Raw genomic sequence first — 14,046 nt, 5'->3', positions numbered from 1 at the left:
CAGTATTTGCCTTTGTCATATTTTTTTTTAGTTGCTGTTTTTAGGCCTTCATTGAATGGGGGAAAAATCTGCAAAATTGCTGCAACAACTGATGATGCATTTTCATAAAAACCTTGCATCTGCAGAAAACTCATCAATGTTGGTGGCACTTTAAAGCGCTGCACATTTATTCATCAAATACCCAGTGTGAAATATGCTAATATACTGCACCCGTCCTCTTCACATAGAATAGACAAAGGGGCTTCAGGAGCCCCCGTCTGCCAGCCACTGAACTTGACATTTTCCTTTTTTGCGCCATTTTCGTATACATGCACGGGGCAGCAGACGGAAATTGGGGCGCTGCTCCCCAGACATTTATTCGATTTTTATCACTTTTCTGGTGCAGACAAGTAAAGGTGCAACAGAGAGGTAGATCTGCATAGAGATGATACTGAAAGCCGTGGAACTCCAAGAGCTGACACAATCAACCTTCTCCAGTCCTGAAATCCTCTGTGCTGCTGGGAATCACGGTTTCCCAATGTTTAATCCTTGGCCTGTAATTGTCTATGAGATGAGTACATTCCTGACATCCTCTGTGCTGCTGTGACTTTGCTATGGACTTGCTGTAGCTCTTCATTTCATATCACTCATCTTATTTATGACACTCATTTCTTGAGTTTTCCCAATTAACCCATATGACAATATTAAATGATCAATTCTTTTGTTATATTTCCATATTTCAGACTTTTAACATTTTCATGTTTTTTTTTATATATATATATATATATATATATATACACACTAGCTGTACTACCCGGCTTCGCCCGGGTTAATAACTGTTGTTAACAAAATAGAATGTATTAACATTCCCGGGATAGAATGTATAAATAGAATGTATTAACGCCCGGGATAGTAACTGTCTCTCTGTTTCTCTCCCATTCTCTGTCTGTCTCCCCCTCTGTATATATCTCTCTGTCTCTCTCTCTATCTCTTTGTCTGTCTCTGAGTGTCTCTGTCTCTTTCTCCGTCTGTCTCAATCTCTTTCCCTGTCTGTCTATCTATCTCTGTCACTTTCCCTGTCTGTCTCTTTCCATGTCTGTCTCTTTCCCTCTCTTTCCCTGTCTGTCTCTTTCCCTCTGTCTCTTTCCTTGTGTCTGTCTCTTTACCTGTCTTTGTCTGTCTCTTGCCCTGTCTGTCTCTTTCCCTTTCTTTCCCTGTCTGTCTGTTTCCCTGTGTCTGTCTCTGTATCTTTGTCTGTGTCTGTCTCTTTCCCTGTCAGTCTGTCTCTTTGTCTGTGTCTGTCTCTTTGTGTCTGTCTCTTACCCTGTCTATGTCTGTTTCTTACCGTGTGTGTGTCTGCCTCTTTCCCTGTCTGTGTCTGTCTCTTTCCCTGGCTGCATTGTGACACGACAACATTCCATATAAGGGCGTGGCTGCGCCTTCTTCTGAAGTTCTGGCTGCACTGTGGCTCCCAGCTCCATTCGCTTTAATGGAGGCAGAGTTTTTGGCGAAAAACTGTAAAGCGCGGGGTTAAAATTTCCCCTCAAAACATAGCCTATGACGCTCTCGGGGTCCAGACGTGTGAGTGTGCAAAATTTTGTGGCTGTTGCTGCGACGGTGCAGATGCCAATCCCAGACACACACACACACACACTTACATACATACACACATTCAGCTTTATATATTATATATATATATATATATATATATATGAAATATTAATATAGAAATATGTATCATATTATATTTGTTATTGCTTATTATTTTTTATATTGTTATTATTATTATAGATTATTATTATATTTATATATATATATAATATATTATATAATATGAAAATATATATATATAATATTCCTACAATTGCAGAAGATACCAGTTGACAATCCTAACACTCGTGACTCCGTCATGTTACAGTTGTATTTATTCCTTTTGGCCACATGATGGCGATAAATGAAAATCAATCGTCAGACACAAGAGAAATGTCCCCGGCAGAGGTTCAGTCAGATATGATGAATGCAGCCGCCATATTTTCTCCGTCATCTCTGACACTTTTCCGATGACGTGATCTCTCCACTTGCAAACATTGAATCACAAGGTAAGTAAAGAGCGTCATGTATCCACGCATAATATAAACCTGCGATACACAACAACATGATGGAAAATGGGAATTTTATTAATACTGAAAATCTAAAAATGCACAAATTTGAGGAAGAAGCAAAACAAGAAAAAACTCTAGAAATACAGAACACAGTGATGTGCAGCATAATAAATAATAAGCACCCGTGGATGGTCCTGACTGATAATGTCATTAAATGCACATGTATATAGTAGACAAAATATCTATATATAAAAATATACAACCAAGTGGTTTAAAGTGCCTTTAAAACAAATAGTATAAATAATAAGAATATAAAAAAGTGAATACAAATATATAGAACCTGTTGATAATCATATATATATATACAGTGCCTTGTGAAAGTATTCAGCCCCTTTGAATTTTTCAACCTGTTCCACATTTCAGGCTTCAAACATAAAGATAAAATGTTAATGTTCTGGTGAAGAATCAACAAGTGACACAATTGTGAAGATGAACGATATTTATTGCTTATTTTTAACTTTTTTAAAAAATAAATAACTGAAAATTGTTGCGTGCAATATTATTCATCCCCTGTAAGTGAATACTTTGTAGCGCCCCCTTTTGCTGCGATTACAGCTGCAGTCTCTTGGGGTATGGGTCTATCAGTTTTGCACATGGAGAGGCTGAAATTCTCCCCCATTCTTCCTTTGTAAACTGCTGGAGCTGAGTGAGGTTGGATGGAGGCGTTTGTGAACAGCAGTTTTCAGCTCTTTCCACAGATTCTCGATTGGGTTCAGGTCTGGACTGTGACTCGACCATTCTAACACCTGGATACGGTTATTTGTGAACCATTCCATTGTAGATTTTGCTTTATGTTTGGGATCATTGTCTTGTTGGAAGACAAATCTCCGTCCCAGTCTCTGGTCTTTTGCAGACTCCAACAGGTTTTCTTCAAGAATGGTCCTGTATTTGGCTCCATCCATCTTCCCATCAATTTTAGCCATCTTCCCTGTCTCTGCTGAAGAAAAGCAGGCCCAAACCATGATGTGGCCACCACCATGTTTGACAGTGGGGATGGTGTGTTCAGGGTGATGAGCTGCGTTGCTTTTACACCAAACTTATCGTTTGGCATTGTGCCCAGATAGTTATATTTTGGTTTCATCTGACCAGAGCACCTTCTTCCACATGTTTGGTGTCTCCAGGTGGCTTGTGGCAAACTTTAAACAACACTTTTTATGGATATCTTTGAGAAATGGCTTTCTTCTTGCCACTCTTCCATAAAGGCCAGATTTGTGCAGTGTAGACTGATTGTTGTCCTATGGACAGACTCTCCCACCTCAGCTGTAGATCTCTGCAGATCATCCAGAGGGATCCTGGGCCTCTTGGCTGCATCTCTGATCAGTCTCCTCCTTGTGTGAGATGACAGTTTGGATGGACGGCCGGGTCTTGGTAGATTTGCAGGGGTATGATCCTCCTTCCATTACAATATGATCGCTTGCACAGGGCTCCTCGGGATGTTTAAAGTTTTGGAAATCTTTTTGTAACAAAATCCGGCTTTAAACTTCTCCACAACAGTATCACGGACCTGACTGTTGTGTTCCTTAGTCTTCATGATGCTCTCTGCGCTTTACACAGAACACTGAGACTATCACAGAGCAGGGGCATTATACGGAGACTTGATTACACACAGGGGCTTATATTTATCATCATCAGTCATTTAGGACAAAATTGGATCATTCAGAGATCCTCAATCAACTTCTGGAGGGAGTTTGCTGCACTGAAAGTAAAGGGGATGAATAATATTGCACGCCCCAATTTTTAGTTATTTTTTTTTTAAAAAAGTTTAAAATAAGCAATAAATTTCGTTCATCTTCACAATTGTGTCACTTGTTGTAGATTCTTCACCAGAACATTAACATTTTTATCTTTATGTTTGAAGCCTGAAATGTGGGAAAAGGTTGAAAAATTCAAGGGGCTGAATACTTTCACAAGGCACTGTATGTCCCCTTCCTGGAATAATGTCCCCTATTCTGGGCCCCTTCCGGTTAGATATGAGATTCTTCCCATAATAGTGTCCCTATTGTGCAGCTCTTCTCCAACAAATATAAAAAAATAAACACATCACCTTCCCCCGCTCCCACGACGTGCGGCGTTCTCTTCCATTGGCGCAGAAGTCGGCAGCCAACATCGTCATGCAAGCTGCGGACATGACATGACGTGCGCCACCGGTGACTTGCACGCCAACATCAGCTCATATTCCATAGACTGCCATTGGATATAGTCGGTAAATGTTTCTATTCACTGACAGAAAACATCTTAAACATGTCGAGGCTTTGCACCTGCAGTGCATTGTGAGGTTTATGGTGATTACACGTTACATGGGAAAATGTGATGAAATCATAGGTAGCAGCCGCTCTCTGGCCCGATGACAGATGTCAGGAGCCGCCAACTCCAATTATTCTCCATGTAAGGCCTGAAACACACATCCGTTAAACACGTGCGTGTTTGTTCCATTTCCGTATGTACTGGAAACACGGACAAACATGCACCAATGTTAATCTATCATTGTGGTCACACGTGCGTTATTCCATAAGGTCCGTGTGTCCGTGTCCGTGATCCGTATGTGTTTCCGTTTTGCACGGAAGCATGTCCGTTTTCTGCACGGAGCACGCACACACGGACCCCATGAAAGTCAATGGCTTGGTGCGCACAATAACGTGACATGGATGCATCTCCATATGCTCCGTGTACGTTTTGTGCTTTTTAGTTGTGATGTCGGTCATTCTTTCTTTTTCTATGTCGGCCAATCTCCCTCAGTCCGTCGGTCGGTCTCTCTGTCTTGTCTGTCCCTCTCTCTGTCCATGTCGGTCAGTCTCCCCCCTCTCTCATACTCACCGATCCCCGATCTCCGGCGCTGCACAGCTGTTCACTAAACTCCGGCGGCTTTTCCTCTTTTGAAAAAGCCGGCCGCTCATTAAACAATCTCGTATTCCCAGCTTTCCCCGCCCACCGGCGCCTATGATTGGTTGCAGTGAGACACGCCCCCACGCTGAGTGACAGCTGTCTCACTGCAACCAATCACAGCCACCGGTGGGCGTGTCTATACTGTGCAGTAAAAAAAATAAATAAATAATTAAAAAAAAAACGACGTGCGGTTCCCCCCATTTTGATACCAGCCAAGGTAAAGTCACACGGCTGAAGGCTGGTATTCTCAGGATGGGGAACTCCACGTTATGGGGAGCCCCCCAGCCTAACAATATCAGCCAGCAGCCGCCCGGAATTGCCGCATACAATAGATGCGACAGTTCTGGAACTCTACCCGGCTCTTACCGATTTGCCCTGGTGCGTTGGCAATTGGGGTAATAAGGAGTTAATGGCAGCCCATAGCTGCCACTAAATCCTAGATTAATCATTGCAGGCGTCTATGAGACACCCTCCATGATTAATCTGTAAGTTACAGTTAATAAACACACACAACGAAAAATCCTTTATTTGAAATAATAAACACTAAAAAAGACCCTCGTTCACCAATTTATTAAGCCCCAAAAACCCATCCATGTCCAGCATAATCCACAGAGTTCCAGCGTTGCTTCCAGCTCTACATGAAGGTGACAGGAGCTGCAGAAGAACACTGCCGCTCCTGTGAGCTCCACGCAGCAACTGAGGTGAGCCGCACGATCAGTGATGACATCACTCAGGTTACTCGTGGCCACCGCTGGATCCTCCAACTGTGACAGCAAGTCGACCGAGTGACAGCGATGAAGTCACAGGTGAGTTGCGGTCACGGGGGGGTGGACTCAAGCTATCCGCGGGTAACCCGAGTTACTGTGCTGCTCAATTCAGTCACTCAGGGGATTAGCGGTCAGCGGTGAGTCCTGCACGGGTGACCGCTAATCAGGACGCAACACAGACAGAGCCGCGGTATGACAATGAAGTCAGGTGAAGTTTACCCGAGTTCATTCTCAATGCACAACTCTGTCTGCTGTCAGCGGGTATGTATCAACGACATTTTACATTAAACACGGAACATTTCACACGGAAAAAAACAATCACACGTCAGTTACAAATCACACGCACACACGGGCATTACACACGCACACACGGCTAGCATGCGCCGGTCATACAGAGGCCACACGGACCATAAAAACGGACAAAAAAACGGATCACGGACCTGAAAAACGGCTCCTATTACACGTGCGTGGTTTTAACGGATGTGTGTCGGAGGCCTGAGAAGAAGCCAAGAGCATGGGACCGGCCCCTGCGCCCCGTGGTCTCTGGATTTACTCCTCTGCATTTAATGTAAGGCTTCAGATTGACAAGGGGACGGTGAGTAGCCGAGCGGCCGCGTGGCCCTGAGGGGCATCCTGTACAACACAAGGACCACCCCCTGCCACTGCGCGGGTGGCGTCTAACACTACTCCCTGACTGCGGGCCGCAGCCCCGGATGCAGGCTTCCTCCTTGTCTCGTGAATACACTGATGACTCCTCAATGCCTGGACAACCTTATGTGACCGGAAGGAAGCTGTTACATAAGAAAATAAGAATGTCAGATGACGAGAGTCACATTCTTCTGCTCCATCAGTTTTTGTAACCAATACCTCCTTTTGGGGCTCACGTTTACACTTCTGCACTGATTGATTTTGCAATCTTTATAGTGATCAGAAGTTACAAAGTGATAGAGATACAAACCTCATAGAGGTGTATTTCTGGCTTCCTGCAGCCACCACTAGAGGGAGCTGAGGAGCCTACTGCAGACAGCATCGTTATTGACTCCTATGGATGAACAGTCTGCAGTGAGCTCCCCCTAGTGGTGGCTGCAGGTAGCCATGCTTAGTAAGAGATGTGACTGTAACTTCCCTTTTCCTCGGTTGCTGAAATCCAGGAAGTAAGAAAGATGCAAGTCCCCTCGGGTCATTCCAAAAGTGTGCGAAGTCCAGAACCATCTGTAAACAGTAAGATCTGTATAACCTCTTAGGAGGGAAGGATACCACGTCTGCGGAAGGGTTGGGACTCGCTCTCCACCACTTCTCTGTTCCGTGGTCTAACGCTTCATGTCATATTCTGAGCAGCAAGTGTCTGGACCCGGCGCCAACCAAAAATTGCATGACTATGTCTTGCATTGCCGAGCAGTTCTATTCACTTCTTTAGAGCTGTGTTGTAATACCAGACACGACCTGCGGAATACTCCTCAAATACTGATCATCTCCCTAGAGGATATGAACTTGTGGGGTCTCTGTCAATACTGTAGAATTAATTGTGCTGCAGCTCTGGACTGCACCAGCAGAATAGTGAGTGCAGCTCTGGAGTATAATCCATAGTGTAACTCAGGATCAGTAATGTATATACACAGTGACTGCACCAGCAGAATAGTGAGTGCAGCTCTGGAGTATAATCCATAGTGTAACTCAGGATCAGTAATGTATATACACAGTGACTGCACCAGCAGAATAGAGAGTGCAGCTCTGGAGTATAATCCATAGTGTAACTCAGGATCAGTAATGTATATACACAGTGACTGCACCAGCAGAATAGTGAGTGCAGCTCTGGAGTATAATCCATAGTGTAACTCAGGATCAGTAATGTATATACACAGTGACTGCACCAGCAGAATAGTGAGTGCAGCTCTGGAGTATAATCCATAGTGTAACTCAGGATCAGTAATGTATATACACAGTGACTGCACCAGCAGAATAGTGAGTGCAGCTCTGGAGTATAATCCATAGTGTAACTCAGGATCAGTAATGTATATACACAGTGACTGCACCAGCAGAATAGTGAGTGCAGCTCTGGAGTATAATACAGGATATAACTCAGGATCAGTAATGTATTTACACAATGACTGCACCAGCAGAATAGTGAGTGCAGCTCTGGAGTATAATACAGGAGGTAACTCGGGATCAGTAATGTAATGTATGTACACAGTGACTGCACCAGCAGAATAGTGAGTGCAGCTCTGGAGTATAATACAGGAGGTAACTCAGGATCAGTAATGTAATGTATTTACACAATGACTGCACCAGCAGAAGAGTGAGTGCAGCTCTGGAGTATAATACAGGAGGTAACTCGGGATCAGTAATGTAATGTATGTACACAGTGACTGCACCAGCAGAATAGTGAGTGCAGCTCTGGAGTGAGTATGATACAGGAGGTAACTCAGGATCAGTAATGTATTTACACAATGACTGCACCAGCAGAATAGTGAGTGCAGCTCTGGAGTATAATACAGGAGGTAACTCAGGATCAGTAAAGTAATGTATGTACACAGTGACTGCACCAGCAGAATAGTGAGTGCAGCTCTGGAGTATAATACAGGAGGTAACTCAGGATCAGTAATGTATTTACACAATGACTGCACCAGCAGAATAGTGAGTGCAGCTCTGGAGTATAATACAGGAGGTAACTCGGGATCAGTAATGTAATGTATGTACACAGTGACTGCACCAGCAGAATAGTGAGTGCAGCTCTGGAGTATAACACAGGAGGTAACTCAGGATCAGTAATGTAATGTATGTACACAGTGACTGCAGCAGCAGAATAGTGAGTGCAGCTCTGGAGTATGATACAGGAGGTAACTCAGGATCAGTAATGTAAAGTATGTACACAGTGACTGCACCAGCAGAATAGTGAGTGCAGCTCTGGAGTATAACACAGGAGGTAACTCAGGATCAGTAATGTAATGTATGTACACAGTGACTGCAGCAGCAGAATAGTGAGTGCAGCTCTGGAGTATAATACAGGAGGTAACTCGGGATCAGTAATGTAATGTATGTACACAGTGACTGCACCAGCAGAATAGTGAGTGCAGCTCTGGAGTATGATACAGGAGGTAACTCAGGATCAGTAATGTAATGTATGTACACAGTGACTGCACCAGCAGAATAGTGAGTGCAGCTCTGGAGTATAATACAGGAGGTAACTCAGGATCAGTAATGTATGTGCACAGTGACTGCACCAGCAGAATAGTGAGTGCAGCTCTGGAGTATAATACAGGAGGTAACTCAGGATCAGTAATGTATTTACACAATGACTGCACCAGCAGAAGAGTGAGTGCAGCTCTGGAGTATAATACAGGAGGTAACTCGGGATCAGTAATGTAATGTATGTACACAGTGATTGCACCAGCAGAATAGTGAGTGCAGCTCTGGAGTGAGTATGATACAGGAGGTAACTCAGGATCAGTAATGTATGTGCACAGTGACTGCACCAGCAGAATAGTGAGTGCAGCTCTGGAGTGAGTATGATACAGGAGGTAACTCAGGATCAGTAATGTATGTGCACAGTGACTGCACCAGCAGAATAGTGAGTGCAGCTCTGGAGTATAATACAGGAGGTAACTCAGGATCAGTAATGTATTTACACAATGACTGCACCAGCAGAATAGTGAGTGCAGCTCTGGAGTATAATACAGGAGGTAACTCGGGATCAGTAATGTAATGTATGTACACAGTGACTGCACCAGCAGAATAGTGAGTGCAGCTCTGGAGTATAATACAGGAGGTAACTCAGGATTAGTAACATAAGTGCACAATGATTGACCTAAAAACAGGTGTAAATATCTGAGGCTGCAGGTTGTTGCTCCTCGGTGTGATCGGTGCTGATATTATATGGATGGTTCCCGCTTTTCTATACCTTCTTTCCTCATTATGGCTCTGTATGATTCACCTGTTATACTTTCTGTTACACTTTGTTAGATTTTTGTGTAGATTTTGGCAGCGTCTTCCTCTCGGGGTGTTTATGTTGTATGTGTCTTCATGTTGTCCGGTGGAGTGACCCCGGGCAGACTGTGTATTCTCCGTACGTTGTATGTGTCTTCATGTTGTCCGGTGGAGTGACCCCGGGCAGACTGTGTATTCTCCGTACGTTGTATGTGTCTTCATGTTGTCCGGTGGAGTGACCCCGGCAGACTGTGTATTCTCCGTACGTTGTATGTGTCTTCATGTTGTCCGGTGGAGTGACCCCGGCAGACTGTGTATTCTCCGTACGTTGTATGTGTCTTCATGTTGTCCGGTGGAGTGACCCCGGCAGACTGTGTATTCTCCGTACGTTGTATGTGTCTTCATGTTGTCCGGTGGAGTGACCCCGGCAGACTGTGTATTCTCCGTACGTTGTATGTGTCTTCATGTTGTCCGGTGGAGTGACCTCGGGCAGACTGTGTATTCTCCGTACGTTGTATGTGTCTTCATGTTGTCCGGTGGAGTGACCTCGGGCAGACTGTGTATTCTCCGTACGTTGTATGTGTCTTCATGTTGTCCGGTGGAGTGACCTCGGGCAGACTGTGTATTCTCCGTACGTTGTATGTGTCTTCATGTTGTCCGGTGGAGTGACCCCGGCAGACTGTGTATTCTCCGTACGTTGTATGTGTCTTCATGTTGTCCGGTGGAGTGACCCCGGCAGACTGTGTATTCTCCGTACGTTGTATGTGTCTTCATGTTGTCCGGTGGAGTGACCCCGGCAGACTGTGTATTCTCCGTACGTTGTATGTGTCTTCATGTTGTCCGGTGGAGTGACCTCGGGCAGACTGTGTATTCTCCGTACGTTCTATGTGTCTTCATGTTGTCCGGTGGAGTGACCCCGGCAGACTGTGTATTCTCCGTACGTTGTATGTGTCTTCATGTTGTCCGGTGGAGTGACCCCAGGCAGACTGTGTATTCTCCGTACGTTGTATGTGTCTTCATGTTGTCCGGTGGAGTGACCCCGGCAGACTGTGTATTCTCCGTACGTTGTATGTGTCTTCATGTTGTCCGGTGGAGTGACCCCGGCAGACTGTGTATTCTCCGTACGTTGTATGTGTCTTCATGTTGTCCGGTGGAGTGACCCCGGGCAGACTGTGTATTCTCCGTACGTTGTATGTGTCTTCATGTTGTCCGGTGGAGTGACCCCGGCAGACTGTGTATTCTCCGTACGTTGTATGTGTCTTCATGTTGTCCGGTGGAGTGACCCCGGGCAGACTGTGTATTCTCCGTATCCTGCTGCGACAGAGATGAGTCACTGGGTCTCGTTATCGTTCTCCTCCTAAAGCTCCGGGCAACGGAGGACCCACAACTGCACAACATGAAGGGCATTCACCGCCCGCACCGTTAACCCTGTAGTTAGTTTAGCAGGACGCACACTATATTCTACTAATCGGTCGGCTCCTAATGAGGAGAGGCCTGGTGTTATCTCTGTGAACAATTAAGGGGGCTTTACACGCTGCGACATCGCTAACGATATATCGTCGGGGTCACGGTGTTAGTGACGCACATCCGTCGCCGGTAGCGACATCGCAGCGTGTAACACCAAGGAGCGACCTAAAACGATCGCAAAAGAGGTAAAAATCCTTAGTATTGGAGAGGTCGCGTCAACACCAAAAATCTTTGACAGGTGAGTGGCGATGTTGTTCGTCGTTCCTGCGGCAGCACGCATCGCTACATGTGACACCGCAGGAGCGACGAACATCTCCTTACCTGCCTCCACCGGCTATGCGGAAGGAGGCGGGCGGGATGTTTGGCCCGCTCATCTCCGCCCCTCCTCTGCTATTGGGCGGCCACTTAGTGACGTCGCTATGACGCCGAACGAACCACCCCCTAGAAAGGAGGCGGTTCGCCGGTCACAGTGACGTTGCTAGGTAGGTAAGTCCGTGTGACGGGTGTAAGCGATGTTGTGTGCCACGGGCAGCGATTTGCCCGTGTCGCACAACAGACGGGGGGGGCGGGTACGCTCGCTAGCGATATCGGTACCAATATCGCAGAGTGTAAAGTACCCTTTAGTGATGCTGGGTACTCGTAACTAGTGATGAGCGGGCACTACCATGCTCAGGTGCTCAGTACTCGTAACTAATGATGAGCGGGCACTACCATGCTCAGGTGCTCAGTACTCGTAACTAGTGATGAGCGGGCACTACCATGCTCAGGTGCTCAGTACTGGTGGTAACTAGTGATGAGCGGGCACTACCATGCTCAGGTGCTCAGAACTCGTAACTAATGATGAGCGGGCACTACCATGCTCAGGTGCTCAGTACTCGTAACTAGTGATGAGCGGGCACTACCATGCTCAGGTGCTCAGTACTCGTAACTAGTGATGAGCGGGCACTACCATGCTCAGGTGCTCAGTACTCGTAACTAGTGATGAGCGGGCTCTACCATGCTCGGGTGCTCAGTACTGGTAACTAGTGATGAGCGGGCACTACCATGCTCAGGTGTTCTGTACTGGTAACTAGTGATGAGCGGGCACTACCATGCTCGGGTGCTCAGTACTGGTAACTAGTGATGAGCGGGCACTACCATGCTCGGGTGCTCAGTACTGGTAACTAGTGATGAGCGGACACTACCATGCTCGGGTGCTCAGTACTGGTAACTAGTGATGAGCGGGCACTACCATGCTCGGGTGCTCTGTACTCGTAGCTAGTGATGAGCGGGCAGTACCATGCTCGGGTGCTCTGTACTGGTAACTAGTGATGAGTGGGCACTACCATGCTCGGGTGCTCAGTACTCGTAACTAGTGATGAGCGGACACTACCATGCTCGGGTGCTCAGTACTGGTAACTAGTGATGAGCGGGCACTACCATGCTCGGGTGCTCAGTACTCGTAACTAGTGATGAGCGGACACTACCATGCTCGGGTGCTCAGTACTGGTAACTAGTGATGAGCGGGCACTACCATGCTCGGGTGCTCAGTACTCGTAACTAGTGATGAGCGGACACTACCATGCTCGGGTGCTCAGTACTGGTAACTAGTGATGAGCGGACACTACCATGCTCGGGTGCTCAGTACTGGTAACTAGTGATGAGCGGGCACTACCATGCTCAGGTGCTCGGTACTCGTAACTAGTGATGAGCGGGCACTACCATGCTCGGGTGGTCTGTAATGGTAACTAGTGATGAGCGGGCACTACCATGCTCGGGTGGTCTGTAATGGTAACTAGTGATGAGCGGGCAGTACCATGCTCGGGTGCTCTGTACTGGTAACTAGTGATGAGTGGGCACTACCATGCTCGGGTGCTCAGTACTCGTAACTAGTGATGAGCGGACACTACCATGCTCGGGTGCTCAGTACTGGTAACTAGTGATGAGCGGGCACTACCATGCTCGGGTGCTCAGTACTCGTAACTAGTGATGAGCGGACACTACCATGCTCGGGTGCTCAGTACTGGTAACTAGTGATGAGCGGGCACTACCATGCTCGGGTGCTCAGTACTGGTAACTAGTGATGAGCGGGCACTACCATGCTCGGGTGCTCAGTACTGGTAACTAGTGATGAGCGGACACTACCATGCTCGGGTGCTCAGTACTGGTAACTAGTGATGAGCGGGCACTACCATGCTCAGGTGCTCGGTTCTCGTAACTAGCGATGAGCGGGCACTACCATGCTCGGGTGGTCTGTAATGGTAACTAGTGATGAGCGGGCACTACCATGCTCGGGTGCTCAGTACTGGTAACTAGTGATGAGCGGGCACTACCATGCTCAGGTGCTCGGTACTCGTAACTAGTGATGAGCGGGCACTACCATGCTCGGGTGGTCTGTAATGGTAACTAGTGATGAGCGGGCACTACCATGCTTAGGTGCTCAGTACTGGTAACTAGTGATGAGCGGGCACTACCATGCTCGGGTGCTCTGTACTTGTAACTAGTGATGAGCGGGCACTACCATGCTCCGGTGCTCAGTACTGGTAACTAGTGATGAGCGGACACTACCATGCTCGGGTGCTCAGTACTGGTAACTAGTGATGAGCGGGCACTACCATGCTCGGGTGCTCAGTATTGGTAACTAGTGATGAGCGGGCACTACCATGCTCGGGTGCTCAGTACTCGTAACTAGTGATGAGCGGACACTACCATGCTCGGGTGCTCAGTACTGGTAACTAGTGATGAGCGGGCACTACCATGCTCGGGTGCTCAGTACTGGTAACTAGTGATGAGCGGGCACTACCATGCCCGGGTGCTCAGTACTGGTAACTAGTGATGAGCGGGCACTACCATGCTCGGGTGCTCAGTACTGGTAACTAGTGATG

The sequence above is a fragment of the Anomaloglossus baeobatrachus genome, chromosome 5 (assembly GCF_048569485.1).
Source record: "Anomaloglossus baeobatrachus isolate aAnoBae1 chromosome 5, aAnoBae1.hap1, whole genome shotgun sequence".
Lineage (NCBI taxonomy): Eukaryota > Metazoa > Chordata > Amphibia > Anura > Aromobatidae > Anomaloglossus > Anomaloglossus baeobatrachus.
The sequence above is the reverse complement of the archived record's forward strand: the minus strand, read 5'-3'. Positions refer to the sequence as shown.